The 15,630-nt window shown below is 42.6% G+C and overlaps 1 protein-coding gene across 8 annotated transcripts in view; it reads right to left on the bottom strand.

Moving 5' to 3' along the window:
* The window catches only part of TAB3 (TGF-beta activated kinase 1 (MAP3K7) binding protein 3), a 67,670-nt gene that overhangs the window by 31,841 nt on the left and 20,199 nt on the right, over positions 1–15,630 (bottom strand). Inside the window, exon 1 of one of the 8 annotated variants that reach the window (XM_075059784.1) lies at positions 10,309–10,411. The exons of 6 other annotated variants lie outside the window; for them this stretch is intronic. The gene's annotated coding sequence lies outside the window, so the exon portion shown is untranslated. Of the gene's footprint in view, positions 1–10,308; positions 10,412–15,630 lie in introns of those variants that run through there. One more of the 8 variants, XM_032777798.2, reaches the window with a different exon arrangement.

Raw genomic sequence — 15,630 nt, 5'->3', positions numbered from 1 at the left:
TTGACTTCAAAAAAGTAGACAGAACGTTGTCTGAAGCACTTTCTTCAAAGGTCAAGAGAAAGTGCTCATTGACGGGCAGTAGCTAGCTGGGAAGGGATCCTCTAAAAGTCTCCAAATCTGATCTCCAATTATCTCTATATGACAACCACCACTCACCATGCTTCAGGAAAAAGAGTAGCATAACTCTCAGAAAAGAGGAACTGACTACAATCAAGCTTTGTTTCCATTAAACTCCTCCTTCCCCACAGATTAATACAGTGATAGGGTTCCATTGTCATAAGACTGAAATTAAAACCTTTCTGTAAAATAGAGGGACGTTATCTGAAATCTAGAAAGATGATTTTAAGCATATTTACTAACACAAGTTTATGCATCTTTTCTGGCTTTGTTTTAATTTTATTCTCTTCCCCTTTCCTGCTTTAGTTCCCCTGAGCTACGTTTACTTTCGTTTCCTCTTTTTCTGTCATTCTTTTTCTTTAAAAACTTTAACAAAAAAAACCCAGTCTCAGTTGAAGCAGGTTCTTCCTTCATCTCCGTTTATTTAGTATTTCTGCCCCCCTTTCCTCCTTTTGGTTATCTTTTCTAATAATTTTTGCTCCCCTATATTGTTCACTTCTTGCTCCTCATTCCTCTGTTTTATAAAAGTCTTCTCTGTCTGCTCCCTTCCCCTCCAGTTCTTATCTCTCTCCATTTTCATTCCTTGCACCCTTTCATTTCCTTCCTCAGGATCCCAGATTCCATTTCCTTCCTCCGAGCCCTTCTTTCTCTCATTCCACTCACAGCAGTAGCATGACGCCATCCACTCATTCATTTCCAATTGTCAAGGATCTCTTATTTTATTACGATTACTGTGATCCCTGGCTCTACCAACATATGGAAATAACAGTAGGTCACTGTGCTACCACAGAATTGGGGACCAAAAGAAAAAGTAGTGGCTTGTGACTCATTTGGATCCTCCAGTGCAACAGGAAATAATGGAAGTCTGGCTTACCCTGCTGGTAAAGTTGGGAGGAAAAAGGAGCGCAGTAATCATGCAAAGCAGTAGCTCTATATTGAGGCAAAGGTACCACAAGCCAGCCTTTTCATCTCTTCAGATATAAATCAGAAGAAGGAAAAGGTGAAAGGGAGAAGAGTGGAGATCAACAACCAACAAATCAGATATGTTCTGTAAAGTTTCTGTAACCAACTGATTCCAAATGTTTCTTGAAGATGCCACAAGGCATGCTAAATTTACTGTTACCAGAGACATCAAAAAGTTATGGTACTCAGCAATAAAAATGATGATGTTAGTTCGACATTGTTTAATCAAATTTGAAATTAATTTAAGCATTCCTTCAGAATATAGGAAGCTCGAAAGTTACTGAGTTTAATTTAAAATGGCAACAACTGCTGCAATGATGAATTATTTTTAGTGCTTTTTTATTATTCAAATATGAATTCAGTAAAATTGTCACTAAGAGACACTTCGGTAGAATTCTTGTGTTACTGTTCAGCAATGTCAGTTTGGTCATATTGCCAAGTTCTACTCGAGATTTAAAATATGTTAATTTTTACAATATACTGTATATCTGCGGGATGTTTTGTTTAAATTGTAGGATGGGGGGGCTAAATCAGTTTTTCCCCAGTGCAGTCCAATTCTGAACATTTTTATGTATTTATAGGTAAGGATACTTAACTTGTCAATGTATCAAACAATTTCGATAAAAAAAACAAAAACAGATTTCATAGGGCCCTATATACAAGAAATTATGGATAGTCACTGATATTATGCTTTAAAGTCTGTGACCAAACAGGGAAAAGCAGGTTCTCTCCTAGACTGGAGAAAAGGTAGCTGTAGCAGGGTGGTTACCCCGCTCCTGCCCGGAAGGCTTTAAAACAGCCCTGGGGGAAGGCTGTGGCAGGGGAAAAGCTGGGCTGATTGGGGAAGCGGCTGCAGCTGGGCCAAGCCCCAATCACGCCTGTATAAAAAGGCTGGAAGCCAGGAGCTCAGAAGTCTCTTTCTAGCTGTAGAGGGAGATGGACCTGGCTGCAGGGACCTGAGTGGAGCAGGGCTGAGGAAAGGCAGAGGAGCTGGGGAAGCTCCAGCCTGGAAAGCCCCAGGCTGCAGGTCTGGTAAAGCCAATTAGGTACTGGGTTGCAGGGGGCACCCCTTGGGTAACCAGAGGCAGCAGGTCCAAATCCCTTTGCCTGTGATGAGTGGCTTATACTGCAGTCTGCCCCAGTGAACAGGGGCTAGATAGAGACTAGGCAGTAGCCAAGACTGAGGCAAAGTGGGGACAGTGTGGGGGGGGGGGTTCCCTGGGAGGGCAAGACTCAGACTGTGGAGGTACTGCCAGGTTGCAGCACCCCAAACAACAGGGCACCGGGTCCGGGAGGGACATGGGGGCCAAACAGTAGGACAACACCGGCCTCCAGAGGGCGTTCCAATGGCTGGCGAGCTAATTCCCAGAGACGCCACAGGGGTGAGTCTGCACACGCTTACAGCAGCTCTCTACCTGTCTTCAATGTAAATTAAGCAGCAGGGAATCAAAACAATAGAAGCCCCATTTCTATACGAATCAGTAGGGGGGTGGGATGTCAACAGGAAGGGAAGACAGCAGGAAGCCTTCCTGCCTCTTCCAACAGGGTTAATGAACTTTGGGGGAGAGAAGCAGAAACAAAAAGCCTTGTGGGAGTCAAAGGGCCAGGGCTCTTGGAATCAGAGAACATTGCATCCTTTATCCAAGGATGCTGAAGGTCTCTGGGCACAGAAAACAAGTGAGAAATCTTCTTAGGCAAAGACTGTAACTTGCTGAAATCAAGTTTTAATCTCAGAAGTGTATTTTTACTTTTGTTTTTAACCATCTCTCTCTTTACTCAGTGTACTTGGTATCATTTAAACCTATGACTTCAATAAACTTGTTTTATTTTTACTATAAACCAATTCAATGCTGTGAATGAAATAAGAGTGTTCTTCACAATCTAATTAAATTAATGAGCTGCAGCATATTGTCTCTTTAAAGGAGTAATGAACTTAAGGTTCTTTAAATAAGTTTTCAGGGAGAAGGTTGAACACTGCAAGGCAGACAATTTTGGGGAAATTCAGGACTGTGTGTGTTGGGGGGGTTGTTGGAGTTACATTGCAAAAAAACAAAAACAAAAAAACAAAAAACAAAAAAACCTAAGTAATAGAAGCCAGGGTGTGACCTGTATGCTTGTAGGTTGGCTGTTGGTGTCAGGGTTGTCAGCCACAGCAGTACAGCACTGAAGGCACCCAGAATTGCAGGACAGGCAGTGACAACCCCTTTTTGGCCTGGGTTGAACCCCAAGGCATCCAAAACTTCTTTGAAGCCCCAACCAAATTCTGTGTACAAAAAGTAAAAGAGAATTCCATTCAACCTTTCTCAGCTGCATTGGCGCTGCAGGACTAAGAAAAAAAAATGGTAAATGTGCATTTTTACCAGTAAGTAAACAGATATAACTCAATACATACAGGGAGAAAATCTGATGTCTAAGATGTTGCTATTTTTACACAGTATCTTTACCGATCAAAAGTGACATTGATTTTAGTTGCACTTTAAGACTTATTTGGAAGTGAATTAAGCTACCCCTTTCCATAATTTTTTGTGCTCTCTATTGTATTAAATGCAGGATGTGGACACATTCAAGATGTACCATATGTAAATTTGCAAAATCCTGATGAAAATGAACAATCAAGGATTTTAATGATGTTAAGACAGAATAGATAATATTTATTGCATATGGAAATACCTAACTACTCCAACAGTCTTTTATACACAACACACTACTGCAATGTTAGTCCTTAACTGTTTGTATGTTTCCATATCTCAGTGTGCCAACTCACAACTCAGTTAACCCTGTTTACAGATCAATGACTGGCAGCAGCATGTGATGGATATGCAAATTTTGGGTGATATTTATTCCACTGTTCCAAGTTTTTATTCTTCCTGAAAAAACATAAAAATCTATCTGAATCATACAAAAAGGTACCAGATACTAATCCTTTACCTAAAAAGAAAGAAAATGCACAAAGGAAAGCCTAAATGCCTGTTGTTGAGGAATGGGAAATATTTTAATAACGAATGAGAAGATTGAGATCAATGGATCAAAAATGAAAATGTATGTTTAAGCAGGTAAAATTGTTTTAGCTCTGATTGTATTAATCCAGAGCTATATAGCAGTCCTTCTGCCAAAAAACGATACCTTGTCGAAAGATGAGATATTGTCCAAAAAGAAGCAGCAATTCTGAAAGTAAAACAAGATCACAAACAAGTCACCAAGCTACAAGCCATTACGACCTCTCTCTCCTTTGTATCTGATCTACAATACTGATTCATTTTTATCAATTCATTTCTTTTTTCATTACCTAACCTATTATGAAGTTGCAACCATATCAATCTGAATGGTGTTCAAAATCATGCTCATTGATGCTGAGCTGGCTGGACAGCCAATTTTTCACCATTTTGAAGCAATGAATTGTGAGAACTTAATCTACAAACAAATGTAGGGTGGAAATGCGGATCTTCAATTTTAAATTCAAAAAGGCATACAGTTAGGATTATGTTCCATGAGCAATATTTCAGCCTTCTCATGATATGGGTTCAACCCGTGTCTCTGGATCAGACATGATGCCTAGTAAAGATTCCATACCTTCTCAAATAATTTTCCAATTTCTCCTTACGTCAGGGGTTCTCAAACTGGGGGTCAGGACCCCTGAAGGGGTCACAAGGTTATTACATGGGGGGTCATGAGCAGTCAGCCTCGACACCAAATCCTGCTTTGCCTCCAGGATTTATAATGGTGTTAAATATATAGACAAGTGCTTTTAATTTATCAGGAGGTCACACTCAGAGGCCTGCTGTGTGAAAGGGGTCACCCGTACAATAGTCTGAGAACCAATGCCTGACGTGTTTCCATTACTTTATTTTGTGTGTGAAGATTAGGTTTGGAGACTGAGTCAGCAATGTCAGTCTCTAGCTAGTAAATCCCTCCAAAACCTCCTTTAACTGCTTTTGTAAATTTATAGTCTCTCTGTGGAACAGTTATGTAAAAATATGCTACATTACTGAGTGCTCACATATCAGAAGCTTAGAATGACTCAACTTCAGATGTTTTCCTCTACTTCCACTTTAGTTTCAACACATGAAAAAAATGGAACAGACCTCCTTCCTGTGCTTTCCTCAGCATTCCCACACGTTGTCTTTTGCAATATGGCTAGTGTTCTCCTTTCTTTTCAAATGTAAAATTAATAGCATTAAGTAGGATTTTATTCTTCTGTTTACAGATACTTGTAACCAATATCTGGTCATTTCTCACGTTCAACCAATCTTCTTGCCCTCGTATCTAATACAATTATTTTTGTTCTTCCTTTGCTTTTCTCCATTTCTTCTAATAGTGTACCTGAAGAGAATGCATCAAGAGTGAAGTGCTTTGGTCATGTTAAAAAAACTGTTCATTTAGTGCTATATCAAAGACAATATTAGCATAAAAGAAAGCTGCAACTCTTTCTCTCAAGTTCATGTCTTTGTCCTCCAGCAGTTTTAAAGCTGCTCAGAGGCCTGGAACAAAGACTTAAATGATCACTGCAGCTACATTTTAATGGTGGATCAAACTTGTCACCAGTCTGTTCTTCCCTTCAATAAGTTTTATTCAGTGGCACATTAGATCATGAAGAATTCAAAGAAATTATTTTCTGTACTCTTCAAAGGAGTATTTTTTTTTTTTTTTTAATCCTGACCATATTTACTTTGCAGTTCAGTTCATCCAATTGCTTTTTTCCTACCCCTTTAGACTTGTGGAGTCAGAAAAAAAATCATATATTGTCTTAGGCAATTACATATATTTATATTAATTAGCAGCTTTCAAATTTCCTACATTAGAATGGAATAGCAAATTCTAGTGACTTCTCATGTTTTCAAATGCGCTGGCTACCTCTAGAATTTTCTAGGTTCCAATAAACCAAGCCCTCTGCCCTCAATCAAAAAGAGATCACTTCACTCAGTACTCACACTGCTCTGCCTAATTAGTGAGCTCCAAGTTCCCCTTTCCCTCTACATTTCTAGATAATTCTATAACTTGTTTCCTAATAAGCATCAGAACCTTGATGCGCTCATCAAATCTCCCTTCAACTTTTTAGAATAGCATAAGTTTTTATTTATAGAAAAATTAGTTCTAAACTTCTCAAATAAAAAAGCTTTTCCAATATATCTTAATTTCACGTACATACTTCAGAATGATATAAAAAGAAAGCTATTTGTTTTAATTTAACAATTATGTGTGGGTTTTTTTTTTTTCTGGAAATCAAAAAAAATTATAGGCTTTTTTTTTTAAATGGACCTTGTAACTACTGAAATCATATCCAATACTCTAAAGCTCAAAGGAGACTCAGACAGACTGCTAGATCACATTCTCTTCATTAAAGCAGCAGCTAGGACAATGCTTAGCATTTAGTAAAGAGTGTCACTCCATAATTATAGTGTAGAAAATGCAGATCGTAGTCTCAAATATAGATTGAAAATAATCTGGAATCTATTTTAAATATCAAAGTAAGTAACAATTTGAGAGCCTATAAAACGTATGTTAATTTAACTTAGCTTTACAGGTAACACTATTTAAAATAAACATCCCTTAATAAAATCCACCATTAAAAGACAAGAAGGCTTCTGACTGAAACCCTATATTTAAGGATGAGTTCTTAACTGAAACCAAGTTTCTAAGCTGGACTTCACTCCTAAACTGAAACAAAATCCCAAGACTGGAGCAAGCTTCTGAGCTAAATTTAACTACCAGGCTGAAGTGAGATCCCAGGGCTGGAGACCAGTTTTTTAGTCCCTTAGCTCTGCCCTTTATTGTTTTTTGCCAATCAGCCCTTTCCATACAATTTCAATGGGAAGCTGCAGCACTGCCACCTAACGGATGGTACTATAAAAATTGTATAAATTTATAAGCCCATTCCCATGACCAATAACAGAATTCAACAACCAGCAACAAATACATTAAGTTAATTCTTTCACTGATCTACTGTCCCCTGGGTTTCCACATTCTGTAACTCAATTCTTCACAGGGAGATTTCCCCTTGATTTTGTAAGAGCTAGGCTACACTAGAAGTGCTACACTTGTGCAGCTGTGCTGCTGTAGCGCACCTGGTGAAGATGTTCTATGAAGACAGGAGAGAATTCTCTTGCCAGCATAATAAATGCATCCCCATGAGAGGCAGTAGCTATGTCGGCAGGAGAAGCTCTTCCACCAACATTGCACCGTCCACACCGGTGCTTTCATCAGTGTCACTTGTGTCTCTGAGTTTTTTTCACATCCCTAAGCAACGCAAGTTATACTGACAAAAGTGCTAGTGTAGACATCACCTTATTCATACTCCTGAGCAATATAAGTTATACTAAAGTAAGTGACAGTGTAGACCTGGCCTTAAACCAATGGTGGGCAACCTGCAGCCCGCAGGCTGCACACAGCCCGTCAGGGTAATCCGCTGGTGGGCCACGAGATGGTTTGTTTACATCAACTGTCTGCAGGCACAGCCACCGGCAGCTTTTGGTGGCCATAGTTTGCCGGTCCCAGACAATGGGAGCTGCGGGAAGTGGCGGACAGTGAATTGAAAAATACTATTTCTTTTATCATTTTTACAGTGCAAATGTTTGTAATAAATAATATAAAGTGAGCACTGTAAACTTTGTATTCTGTGTTGTAATAAAAATCAATATATTTGAAAATGTATAAAAACATCAAAAAATAAATAAATCCACTTAATAAATTTCAACTAGTATTCTATTATTTAACAGTGCAATTAATCACGATTAATTTTGTTGAGTTTATCACGAGTTAACTGTGAGTAATCGACAGTCCTAAAAAAAGCAATAATTTCATCCTGATAACGAATTCTGACTGACTTATATGACAATGACCACCTTGCAATCTGTAATGCCCATTAAGCTTGCAGATCCTTAACTTAAATTAGTAATAAAGAAATTCATGTTATATATTTCTCTGATTTATGAGACAACTATAACCCTGAAGGATTTAGGAATCATCTAATAATGCAGGTACAGTCCTAAAATAATGTACTCTCAACCAAGAAATCACCCAGTAGAACACTGTACATTCTTTTCTCAGAAACACCAAATGTAATCAGTTCTCTGATATTCCAGTGAAGCTGAAGGGGAAAAACAATATACTTTTAGTGATCTTAAAGATGAGGCATAGACATTTAATCTCAGCAAACATAATCTAAGCATATTTCTTGTAGTCTATGGAGCATAGGAAGTCTTCAGAAAAGGCTACTTTAAGTATTTTCCAAGCCATATCTAAATTACTTTTACAGATCAGTTAAGAGGTCAGATTCAACAACTAATCTGAAACAATACTATTATTTAGGCATTACAAAACACAGTATTCCCAGAAACTGCCTAGTGGCAAAGTAGTGAGTTGTTCAGAGGTTTGATTTACTAGAGTAAATAAATGGAAAATATTCCATTGCACTAGGAAGGTTTGCTTGTTATAGTGTAAACCAGCGGGGATCCACGAGCCCTTTCAGGGGGGCCATGGAGCCCCATAACTGAAATCCAATGCCCCGAGCCCCAGCGCTGAAGCTGGAAGTGATGTGGGGCTGAAGCCTGTGGCCCCCCTCTGCCCGGAAGCCAGGAGCAGCGCGTGGTTGAAGCTGGTGGCCCCCACTCCTCAGCTGGGAGAGGATGCCAGCACCCCCTCAAACCCCCGAAGCACTGTGGGGCTGAAGCCAGCAAACCTCCCCACTCAAGCCAGGAGCGGGGAGACTGAAGCCAGGATCCCCAGCGCCTCCACCCCACCCCTGAAGCTGGAAGTCACACTGGGAGCCCTCCCGCCCATATACAGCTACTCCCTTCCCTGCACCCTTAGCTACTCCCTTGCCCGCACCCTCCCTGCCCCCTGAGCAGTTTTAAAACTTTTGGAACTGAGTCCTCTTTTTGATTTTTTTTTGTTACGGCCCCCCATAGCCCAGATAGGCTAGGTGGTGTTGAGTGAGTCAGGGGGTAGAGGTGGGGCTCCCTCCCTGGACCCCACTGTGAGGAGCTGGCTCAAGCCCCGCCAGGTCTTGCCCCCAGCCCCCAAATAGAAGTAAAATCATGCCTATGCTTAAGGGTCCCTCTTCTCCCCCGCTGGGCCCTGGCGTTTTTATAGGATGTTGAGGGGGCCTCCGCAAAAAAAAGGTTGAGAACCCCTGGTGCAAACCACACACACACCAGGTATGCCTTGAGTGCTCAAACAGAGGTAGCTGATGATTTAACTTAGTTTTAGAGCAGAGGTTGTCAAACATTCAGGACCCTCAGACCAGAATCCAATTTATGGCCCCATTTCTATTATCATTTGTGGTCACAATCCAAGGTAGCACATAGGTGGGGTCAGGGCAAGAAACTGGCTGTTTTTACATGAAGGCTGGTGAATGGGGAGGCAAGGTTCTGCTGGCTGGGATCTGTTTTGAAGCCAGGTGTTAGGGGTGAAGAGATGAGAATACTGCCTGGCAGCTGAGCCAGATGTGTGGCTGCTGGAAAGAGATGGGCGTTAAGGGGAAAGAAGCTGTTCAACTCCTCCCCTAAGTTTCGCCACTGCCCAAATCATGCTCTGCTCCAGGAAAGTTCTGCTTAAAAAGATTAGGCACTGGCTGATCACTGTAGGCAATGGGGGCAGCTGATTCCAAATATGTGATATTATACCCATAAAACTATCTCAGCTCCATTGCTGTTTTGGTTACATACGTCTGAGAAATGAACTACCCTCCATAAACTGTATGCCAACAACAAAACATGAGAAGACAAGAAGGAAACTAGCTCAGAAGATAGAATTAGAAAGCACCGAATTTAAATACAAGAATATTACTATTTTTGGTTTGTTGCGTAACAGAGCAGAGCCCCAAAATGAGTAAGTTCTTTGTCAAATGTCTGGGCTATACTTCTAGGCGAAGATATATCATTTCTTCTCACACCCCTCAATACTGCAGCAACCTCGTAAGGACAGTTTGTTACTGCTACGCATTTTACAGGGATTGTAGAAACAAGCGACCAAGAAGGAAAGGTTGCCAAGATAAAGTTTTTATAAATAAGTAGTACGCCGAAGTGGCAACCTCATTCCACTCCATGAAATCTGAACATAGCTCAAGTTCAATTCTCTTTCATCACGGATTAAGTAGGCCAAAAAAAAGGGTCTTTAACATTTCATCCCAGTCATGTCTACTATCTATTCAGTAGTCATCTGCACCCAATTATAGCCTTGTAAACATGACTGGCATGTGACCTGGCTGCAGATGTAATCATGTAATCTTACCTCTAATCCTTTGAACAGGCTTTGCAACCAAGACTGGCTCAACTTCAAACTTGCCTGCAGTGCAAGTATTAATTAGGTAGACTGTTTAAGTGATCTGGCTCCACTGGCAATGGGAAAAAATATAAAGAAGTTTAGTATGTGACATTTTCATTTATTTAACCACTCTAACGATTACATTGGTGTAACCCAGGGGTCGGCAACCTTTCGGAAGTGGTGTGCCAAGTCTTCATTTATTCACTCTAATTTAAGGTTTTGCGTGCCGGTAATACATTTTCATGTTTTTTAAAAGGTCTCTCTGTACAAGTCTATATATTATATAACTAAACTAGCGTCGTACTGTAAAATAAACAAGGTTTTCAAAATGTTTAAGAAGCTTAATTTAAAATTGAATTAAGCTGTTGATCTCACGCCACTGGCCCGCTCAGCCCGCTGCTGGTCTGGGATTCTGTTCACCTCGGCCGGCAGTGGGCTCAGTGAGGCCTGCGGCAAGGACCCCAGCTGGGAAGGGTCTGGCAGTCAGAACCCCAGACCAGCAGCAGGCTGTGTGGGGCCAGCAGCCGAGACCCCAGACCAGCAGTGGGCTGAGCGGCTCAGTCTACTGCCGCTCAGGGGTTCCATCCTCCGGCTCCTGCCAGCCAGGAACCAGCTGCCAGACCCACTCAGCCTGGTGCCGGTCTGGGGTCCCAGCCTGCCCACATACAGTGGGTACCTACTTTCTCCCTGGTTCTGGCCCATTCTCTTCCTCTCTCTGCACTGAGCTGAGAATGGGAGTGGACAGAGCACAGGGCTAGGGGTGAAGGGTCTGACCAGGAGCTAGAATGAAGGAGAGTTGGGGCAGGAGGTTTGGGTGTGGGGGCACTCACCTTGGCAGCTCCCATTTGGTGTGAGGGGTGCAGGTACGAATGTGAGTGGTGGTGCAGGGGCTCTTGTTTGGTGCTCAGGGTGGGGATGTGGGGGGTGCAAGAGTTAGGGCAGAGGGCTGGGGGCATGTGACGGGATGCAGGTGTCAGGGTAGGGGGGCTGGGTATGTGTGTGGGTGCCAGTCAGGGCTGGAATCATGGGGGTGTGTGAAAGAGTCAAAGGCCTGGGTGGTACAGGGCTCAGGGCAGAGGACTGGGTATGGGGGGAGGGTCAGGGCTGAGTGACTGCCCCCCCTAGAACCCCGAACTCCCCCACTCCTTGTCCTGACTACCCCATCCTGGGACCCTTGCCCCTTATCCCCTGCCTGCCCCTCTAGGACCCTACCTGTCCCCTGACTGCCCCAACCCTTATCCACACCCCTGCACCCAGATAGACCCCCTGGACTCCCATGCCTATCTAACTGCTCCCCACTCCCTGACAGGACCCCCAGAACTCTGGACCCATACACCCCCCTCCCCCACTCCCTGCCTGCCCCAACCCCTCTCCACACCCCTACCTCCTGACAGGACCCCCCAGAACTCCCGACTCATCCACCCCCCCAGCTCGCTTGTCTCCCTGACACCCCCTCCAGAGAACCGCCCCACACCTAACTGCCCCCCACGACCCTCCTTGCTCCCTGTCTCCTGACTGCCTGACCCCTATCCACCCCCCAACAGACCCCGGGATTTCCCATGCCCATCCAACCCCCCTGCTCCCAGACTGCCCCTCCAAGAGACCCCCACCCCTAACCACTCCCAGGATCCACCCACCTGCTCCCTGTCCCTTTCACTGCCCCACCCTTACCCAACCCCGCCCGGCCCCGGCCCCCTTACCATGAGGGTCCCCGCTCATCCAGAGCCCTGTCGCCGCCACCCCCGTGCGCGTAGCCCTGCCCTGCCCCGCCCCTCAAAGTGGTGCGCGTGCAACAGCAGGGCTCTGGATGAGCTGGGAGCGTCTTTCCCTCCTCACAGAGCCAAACATTGCCCTGCAGGAGCACCTATCCCCAACCCCCAGAGCGCTGCGCGTGCAGCACCAGAACTCTAGGGGAAGGTGGCAGCGGCTTGCTGCGCTCGGGCTGGCACTCCGGCCTGGGACCATGGACCCCGCAGCTTGCCACGTCGGCAGGATTTTTAATGGCACGCGGAGTCCCAGCAGGCAGTCGCGTGCCATTAAAAATTGGCTCGCGTGCCATAGGTTGCCGACCCCTGGTGTAACCCTAACAAAAAATTGATTTCGCCAAGACTTATGCCAGATAAATCTCTTTACCCTCTCTACCAAAAGGTGAAGTCAACCACAAACTTATGGAACTGTGGTATCTACAAAAGTGTTTGCTGACTGAAATATCTTGAGACTCCAGCAACTGAATACAAACAGTACAGTTTCATGTAGCAGCTTTTCTGTCATACCTACCACCCCACTTAGTACCAGCAAGTAAGTGTATTCTGGGAAACAATACCATATGACTATGAGTATTTCTTTTCTAAGACTCCCCAACCTGCCCTAAATTATCCATCTAGGATTACAGGGTGGTTTACAGAAAACTCCATCTCCTGCCTCAATGATCACAGTGACCAGTTGTTGTGGAGACATTCCTAGCACTGCAGGTTACTACATCCTCCAGATTCTGGAGTTTGCTGCTTAACAGCTTGGAAGCAGACTGGGCAGACAGTTACACTATAAAGAACAGTCAGTTGTAACCTAAAAACAAGGTAGGGGACCACACAGAATTGTGTCCATTTAAAATGCCAAACTGAACCACAAAGAAAGCAGACTTTCGGCAAAACAGAGCTCAGCCCATTGCTAGGACAAAACTGTAATGATCTAAACCAACTGCAACTGGCCAAGACACCAAAATACAACCAGTCACTTTAGACTGTATGCGTGGCATTAGCAACTACCTTACAACTGAAATTCACTCAGATGAGAAAGACTGTCCTTCTGGACATGAGTTGTCATAGCACTTTGGAGACTAGCCAAGAATGCAGACCATCACTTGAAAGCTTTGGCATGGGAAAGACAATGGGAGAAATAGTACAGCAACAAAAGTAAATGTTATTGATTCATCATTAAAGTTAGCAGTGTCAATCAAGTAACTGAGGGCCGTGAATGATGTTGAGACTTCTTAAAGTATGTTGGGGCTACTGATGGAATTCATGTCCCAATTCTTTGTTCATTTTCCCTCTCAATCTGCAGAGCTCTACAACCATAAAATAAAGATGTGGTGGATCACAAAGGTGCTTCACTTGCTCGCCTGTCATGATTCGGGATACCAGATTATTAAATAATTAGATAATCTGCAGAAAAAAAGAGTAGATAAGGGTCCCACTGCTGCAGTAAAACAAAGAAATGTGGTATTTCTGAGCTAATGCCTTGGCGACCTTAGCTTACATTCTGTTGCCTTGCAATACTAAGATTATGAGATGATAACAATTGGCAATGTAACTATAACCTCTCCAGTGCCAGAAAGGTGTTTGAGTGCATCCTGAGGGTCAATGTAGATGCCTATCGAAGCAAAATCACATTGACCTGACATATGTTTCTACAGTCTTAGCTAAATCCTCCATAACATTTGTGAGCAGAGGGGAAAGCACAACCAACAACACAAATTGAGATTTTCCCTTTTATCCTAGGCAGATTACTACAATTGTTGGACACACTGCAGGTATGCATGATGAGGGATGCCATGTGCCAGTATTTTGTTCATACTGACACTGCAGTAGTAGATACAAAGAAGACACAGATCTCCATGTTCCTGTGCTTATGCTGCATGATCTTTTATTCCTTTGTAGTTTTAAAAAATAGATTCATTTGCTGCTATTTAATGACTGCTGTATGTAATAAAAGGATTATGACTGAAAAAAGTGTTTTCATGGATTCTGTGCAGACAAATTATACTATAAACTAAGGTTTTTCTTCATTCAACAATGATAAACAAGGTTTTCAAAAACAGAGCAGATGTTGGAAATGGAAAAGAAAATTTCAAGCAAATATGTTGCTTACTTACAGCTGAGATCACATTCGGGGATAATTCTTGTTGCCCTCACAATACTCATAGAAAGCAGGACTGCACTTCTGAGACAGGGTCCTTTGTTTTAGAAGAAGGAAATAAATCACCGCCACTGAACATATTCTGACACTGATGGGAGATGGGGCTTGATCACTGTTGAGTCCCCATCTGTGGTCTGGGAGCAAGTGTGTTTATTTGCACCACAAGAGTCATTGCCATGAACTATCGATTCCACATCCTCTAAGAGACATCCATCTTTTCCTGCATCTTCCTTTTTTCAATCTCTTCCCAGGCCTCTCTGTTCTTTTCATTTATGGCCTCCAGACCAAGAGAACTGACGATATCATTCTCATGATCTATCAAGATCTAAACGGGATCCACAATTATCTTCTTTTTATTCTTCTTCCTCTTCTGCCACAGAACATTAAAATTCTCTGAAGCTGTCAAAGCAAATTTGCTACACATAGATTGTGCCTGGACAAGCATAACTTAAGTAGTGCTAGGAACAGATGCATACTCAGGTTGCCCAATACACTGGGATGCTGTTAAGGGAAAAAAGTTAGGAGCATTTCACTAACAATATAATATCGGGTTCAAAACTGATATTCCTTTCTATGGGCCTTTTATCCCCTAATAAGAATCATGACCATGGCATATGTCTGTCCCCTCAAAGACAGCCATTTTACTTGGTATTAACTGTATTTTTTTATTTCATTGTTTTGAAGTAACAGAAGGTGGTTTAAAATCACCAATACTAGCCTTGCAACAAGCAAGGCCTTTAGATAATGGCATTTTAAATTTAATCATTTCAAATATTCTAAATAAGTAAGATACTAACAAAATTTCCCCTTTGTTATTAATGAACGTTTCTCTGAGTACTTATGATCTCCCACCAGGCAATGAGGGATCCCCACCTCTATACTATGGGACCAAAATTATGATAAAAAGATAAGCTTCATTGCAATTTGACAGCCCAGACAACCCATTTGGGTTCAGAAAGAACATGCATTGCCCATAACTCACGTGCATAAACTTGAAGAGTGGTTGTCAGAAGATTTCTGCAGGGCCTCAAAAAGATGCAAGCTAGGACAAATTTTTAAATCAACCGGACAGCAAAGGAATTAAGGACTCCCCAGCAACATTATACTACCATATAAACCAAATGTCAGAAGCCAGAAAGTTGTATGGCAATCTGGCATGAACTGGCTTACTTGCTGGTACACACAACCTATAGCTATTGATTAAGCAATTAATGAAATACATGATGTGGCTGGAAAAAAAGAACCCCGAAGTTAACCAGGCATACTGTCAGCTTTGCCAGCTTTCATGACCACCACAATTTTGGCCCATTATATGCAATCTCACAGTGATACAGCATTTCACCTGTCACATTTTTGGAGAACAGAACAGGAGAG

The sequence above is a fragment of the Chelonoidis abingdonii genome, chromosome 1 (genome assembly GCF_003597395.2).
Source record: "Chelonoidis abingdonii isolate Lonesome George chromosome 1, CheloAbing_2.0, whole genome shotgun sequence".
NCBI lineage: Eukaryota > Metazoa > Chordata > Testudines > Testudinidae > Chelonoidis > Chelonoidis abingdonii.
The sequence above is the reverse complement of the archived record's forward strand: the minus strand, read 5'-3'. Positions and strand labels throughout refer to the sequence as shown.